A 6,289-nucleotide genomic window follows, 5' to 3' on the forward strand; every position below is an offset into this window, starting at 1 on the left:
CCAACACATAGGGACTTCCCTGATAACTCAGCTGGTAAAGAGTCCTCCTGCAGTGCGGGAGACCTAGGTTTGATCCCTGGGTTGGGAAGATCCCCTGGAGAAGGGAACAGCTATCCACTCCAGTATTCTGGCCTGGAGAATTCCACAAACTGTATAGTTCATGGGGTCGCAAAGAGTCAGACACGACTGAGCGACTTTCACTCACTTCACATGCCAACACATATACTCAAAGACACAAAGAGTTTGGATACTCAGGGGAATTTGGAGGCTTTCTGCACAGCTATTCCAACAGGGGTACCTAGTCCCATCCTCAGACTATATAGGTAGCTGACTCACAGAAGGATCATGAACACTGCCCAGCACCGTTCCTCTGCACTCAGAGGGAGTCTCATTCACCCTCCAGATTGTGCTGAGGCTTCCCAGAAAACGCAGCTGACTGGTCCTGACCTACAAACCGGGCTGTGATTTATTTTTCGCCTGGATAACGTTATTGAAAAGATGCCTGCACAGCGACAATCTACCTTTGTCCAAGAACACATCTTCAACCCACGTTTCCTGGTGTGTGACTCTGATCTCACAGATCTTTGCCTCCGGAGACACAGAAGGAGTCACATGAACTGCTGGTGTTCATTGTCATCTGCTCCTTCTTACTACCTGGGGCCATACTCAGTGTTACCCAGTTAGTACCCAGCAGGGACTTCCAGATCAATTTCATTTTACCTCCACCCTGACTGTCACAAATATCTGTACGGCAGGTTTGACTTGCTATCACATAGCATGTCCCGGGAGCTTCTAAGATTGTCCACAGAAAGACAGTTGGAGGAGTGGGGTAAATCTCCACAAAGGCAAGCACGGACCTCTCCCCTTAAGTGTGTCAGATCAAGGAGGCAGGGACTCCATCTCCTTTGCTCACAACTGTGTGTGCATCCCCCAAAATAATGGGCCTGGAATGAATTAGGCTCTTAAAAATTTTTGATGAACGAAGGGACGTGTGTGTATGCTCAGTTGGTTCAGTTATGTCTGACTCTTTGCAACCCTGTAGACTGTAGCCGGCCAGGCTCCTCTGTCCATGGGATTTCCCAGGTAAGAATACTGGAGTGGGTTGTCATTTTCTTCTCTAGGGGATCTTCCTGGCCCAGGGATTGAACCTGCATCTCCTACACTGGCAGGAGGGTTCTTTACCACTGAGCCCTCAGGGAAGCCCTCTAAGCTCATTGCCAGCACCTGAAACTGGTAGGGGAGTTATGAGGCTCAAAAAGGTTTAGTAACCTAACTGAGGCCACACAGGAACAGAACTGGCAAAAAATGATTAAATAAAGGAGGAATGACGGGTGATGGCCTTGCAAATTGCCTTCTTTTCTGAAGATGTGATAAAAAAGGCTTGAGAGTTCACACTACTATTAATTTTTTAAAAGATGTATTTTTCTCTAAACGTTAGAGAACTGATATCCTCAATATCACCACAGTAATAGCCATTACCATATGTAAATGCTTAACACGCAGACTTCAAGACTCCCAGGTCTCCATGAATTTGACTTTAGAATGTGTTTCTATAGAGACAAGAGAGATCACTGGGGTTAGAGAATGGTCTCTGGTGTCAAGCTCCAGCGTGACCGATGAAGGATGTCTTGATGTTTTCTTCCTCTCTTCCCTGGCCTACTGAATGAAACTGCACCAATTCCAAACACCTTCCTCTCTGCAAAAGAGGATATTCATGACATTTTACGGAAAAGGGACAGTTCAACTGAAGTATATTTCTAGATTAACAGCAGGCATGGCTGCCTACCACCACTCCTTTTCTTGTCATTCCAAATCAAACATCTAACAAGTCAAGAAAAGGGACTCGAAGGTAGCCATCTGCCAGTGAAGTGACAGTCAGATCTACTCCCTGACCCTGAGGATCTCTTTACTTGATTCAGTTTCAGAGTTTTTACAGCATCAGCACCTGGGTCCCTAAAATTGTTCCTGGCTCTCAATCATTGACTAACCTGGTCCTGACAGTTGTCCAAAAGAAAACAGTATGTCAGAAATACAATTCCTGGGTAAAAGCAAACAAAGTTGCTTTTCTAATGACTCCTGTATTCTGTATATATTCTGGACCCAGTATCCCATCTTCTCAAACCTTGAACTGATAATGGCTCAACAAACCAGTACATCTTACTCATGGAAATGTTTTTCTTCAACTATGTTAATGAAACTATGCATTTGCTTGGAAATCTGCCTTTCTTCAAGATTCATGTCAATTGTGTTATGGCCTGAGATGACTCCCCTTGTGCCATTCTATCTAAAAATGCATGTTGTGGGAGAGGGGCCTGGTGCAACTCTCTCAGTCTTGAGGTGTTTCTTTTATCTGATTAGCAGCTTGCTAACAGGTATAAAACACCTTGCTAAAAACTATCAAGGGGGCATTCTTTCTGTTCCCTTCTGATGTCTATGTCAGAAGCTCTCTCTATCTCTTTTTATACTTTAATAAAACTCTGCTACACAAAAGCTCTGAGTGATCAAGGCTCGTCTCTGGCCCCAGATCAAATTCCTCTACTCCGGAGGCCACGAATCCTGGGGTCATTCACGGCTCTCAGCCACAACCTTTCACAGGGGTGGGTAGGGCACTGAAACCAGCTATTAGCTGGAGCTAATTCCTAACATCCAGGAGCAGTCAGGAATTCAACCACTGGATGATGCCTTTACAATCTTATCATAAGAAAAAGCACTGATATACTTTGCTTCCCTGTGATTGGCTTAAGGGCAGGTGAGCAGCAGAAAATATTTTGCCCTGGAAAGTGTACTGACCTGAAAAAATCATCAAAAGACACAGGAGAAGAAATGAAAGGTGTGAAGTTAAGGACCATGATAATAAGCTCCAACAGTGCAATGAAGAGAGATGAGATCAGTCAGGGAATAGGTAGGGAACTTGCCATTAACAAAGGGGTCAGATTGGAGAGCAGGGCCTGACCCCTGGTTCCTCCCAGTTGCTCTATGGTGCAATATTAGGTGTAGGGCTAGTCCAAGTATCACTTAATGAATTTCATTAAGATTTTGGAAAGTGCCCTGGTGTTGGCTCTAGACCTATTCGAGTCTCATCTCCAATCTGCAGTGTTGGGAAAAAGTATTCTGACTTCTGTGATTCTAAAATATCCCGAAATAAAACCTGGAAATAATTATCCCTTCCAGTGTTTCATAAAGATTAAATGGTTTCTTTACAAGCATTAAGGTAGACCAGATATACAAAGGATAAAGCCTATATAACACAATAAAAACATCTGGGTAGTATGCAAAACGTATCTTTATAAATGCCTAGCTGCTCTGGGAAGAGACTAGAGAATTCCAGGAAGTCCAGAAATAACAAGAAAGAGAATACACATGAGTGAGAACTCACTAGCTCTGCTGATATACATCTCTTCCTGTGGTTCAGACCATTAGTTTGAATAGATCATTGTCAAGGAAATGACCAAGCCTGGGACCCACACACGGGAGGTTGTATCATAGAGCCTACGTGAAACCTGGGTCCACGCAGAGGATGAACTAGAAAAACACCTCACAGACCTGGATGTTGGGGAGACACCTGCTTTTTCTAGGTTTGACCCTAGATGGAGAAGAAAAAAATCTTTCCTCCCTAGGTGAAGGGTGTTGACTCCATGCTAAACATAAGCACCATACTCCAGACTAGGGAGATCTGGGCTGGAACTCAGAGTGGAGAAGTTGGTGAGGGGGCGTGTTATGGAGGAACTTACCACAGCATTACTCAGCAGCCAGGCTCAAGAAATGACTACATCTGTTTTTTGTGGTTTTTTTTTTCCTTTTTATTTTTCCCTGGGAACTGATTTAACCTTTTCTTCCTCCTAAATAGCAATACAGACTTTTACTACTTTTGGTCCACCCAAATAGGAATGTTTCAGCACTTTTTCCTTCCACTTGCAGGAGGGAATTATTATTATTATTATTTGCTTATTAGAGCTTGCTTTATTAAGGATAAAAACTGGTAAACATGAAAACTTTGATGTCTAATAAAAGCCCAAAGCAAATTGTTACACAAAGGTCCCAGAATCTTGGCTGTATCCAAACAGAAATTACATAACATGTACATAAATAGTATGAATTTGTAGTCTGAGGTAGTTCTTGAAGATGTAGATAAAGTTCTTTTATTTTAAAAAGGTCTGTGAAATGCAGTGGATTATTTTTAACCATGTAGAAAATAGCTATTAGCTATCATCCAATAGGTAATATAACATGCTTTTTTTTATTTATTTTTTTTTCCATTTATTTTTTTAGTTGGAGGCTAATTACTTTACAATATTGTAGTAGTTTTTGCCATACATGACATGAATCAGCCATGGATTTACATGTGTTCCCCATCCTGATCCTCCCTCCCGCCTCCCTCTTGCAGGAGGGAATTAAAGCCTAATGAATCGGCCTGCCAGCATGTTTTTCCCCTCACTCTAGCCAGCTGGGCCTAAAGAAGCCAGAGAATCCACAAGCCAACTCTGTCGGGGCTGGATTTATCATTTTCAAATTCCACAGGCAACTGTTATCTCTTACCAACAGATAGGAGGTCAGCTGCAATTTTAGGCAATTAGAGGGAGGTAAAGAGCTTTTCCTATGCCTACTGACTCTCAATTGTCTTTAGCTCAAAAATAATCCATATGCCAAAGAAGCATATTTTAGGGTGGCACATTTTGGTACCCTTCAATAACACTGTAATAGAAGATCAATAAATTTGCAGAAAAATAATGAGACAAAGGAAAAGAGTTTTATGTTCTTAGGGGCAGTCAACTGTGGGAAGGTAAACATAGGGAAAACTAATGGAAGGTAGGACTTCCCAGGTGGTGCAGTGGTAGAGAATCCACATGCTAATGGAGGAGACACCAGAGATGGGGGTTCAATTCCTAGATTGGGAAGAAGCCCTGAAGTAGGAAACAGCAACCTGCTCTAGTATTCTTGCCTGCGAAATCCCAGACAAAGAAGCCTGGCGGGCTACAGTCTGTAGGGTCACCAAGAGTTGGCCACAAATGGATGACTGAGCACACACACAATGGAAGAAAATAAGGGTTACTTTAGAAGGGTTTGTCTGCATAGACTCTCTGAGTGCCATCTAATCTCTGGTAATAAGGTTGCAACGTTCTTCTTGGTATAAGAAATAGGAAGGCAAAGATCTTTTCTTGTGTCTGCTGCTTCTTAACTGATTTCAGCTCCAAATAATCTTTATGCTTGAATGACATATTTTGGGGTAGGATACTCTGACCCTCTTCAACAACAAAAGGATACAAAGCAAAATCAGCAAGAGAAAGGCACGTGAAGAAAACCAAGTACGATTTTCCAAGAATCTTGTCCCAGTGGAGTCACACAAGATGTGCTTAATTCCTGCCACATCAAATTATGACAACACATGTAAAGTTCTCGTCTACCAGAAAAGCTCACTAGAGACCTAGCACCCAAGGCTTCTCAAGGAGGTTGGCCACATATGCACCATCTATCCAGTATGTACCCAAATTCCAGACTCTCGGGAGGATAGAACGAAGTTGCCATAAACCACAGTGTTTGTACATTTTAGGCACAGTGAAGCTGTTTTTATCAGAAAATAGTGTTCCCAGAAACCAACTATCAAGTAGGCTTCTCTAAAAATAGTCTCAAACCTGTTAATTCTTTTCTGCACAGAGGTATATCTTCAAGGAGACACTTGAGCTGAAGTACTTAGATCTTAATTTCAAATTCCCCAGGGAAGGGGCAGCCAGATGATCAAGACCTACTCAGAGCTTATTAGAAATCTACATGAATGTGAAGTAGTTGGACAGACAACAACTGAGATGCCATCACTAACATGAGCCTAGTTCCCAAGTCAAGCCCCAGCATAAACAAGTCTCTTTCCTTTTCATCACATACATTAGGAATTGGGCCCCACAGCAGAAGGTGAGCAGCTAACCATCGTTTGCTTTACCGCCTGAACCATCCTGCCCCCTCCATCCATGGAAAACTTTTCTTCCACTGGTCTCTGGTACCAAAAGGTTGAGGGCCACTGACATGCATTATAAATTTTGTGACAGAACGGTATTTGGGGATCTGGGAAATTTTTCTGTAATCATTCTCCAAAAGTCAAGGTATTCAGTAGCTACAGATTATATACACATTGTTTAAATGCAGAGAAAACATATATGATCAAAAATGAAATTATTAATTGATTTGACAAAAATGGCATTTTTTTGTTCAAAGCATAGAATGGGTGCTTTAATTATGTTTAAGTTTTTGATGAGAAATGGAGTATTTCCTGCCATATCAGTAAACAAGTATGTCACAG

The sequence above is a fragment of the Dama dama genome, chromosome 15 (genome assembly GCF_033118175.1).
Source record: "Dama dama isolate Ldn47 chromosome 15, ASM3311817v1, whole genome shotgun sequence".
Classification (NCBI taxonomy): domain Eukaryota; kingdom Metazoa; phylum Chordata; class Mammalia; order Artiodactyla; family Cervidae; genus Dama; species Dama dama.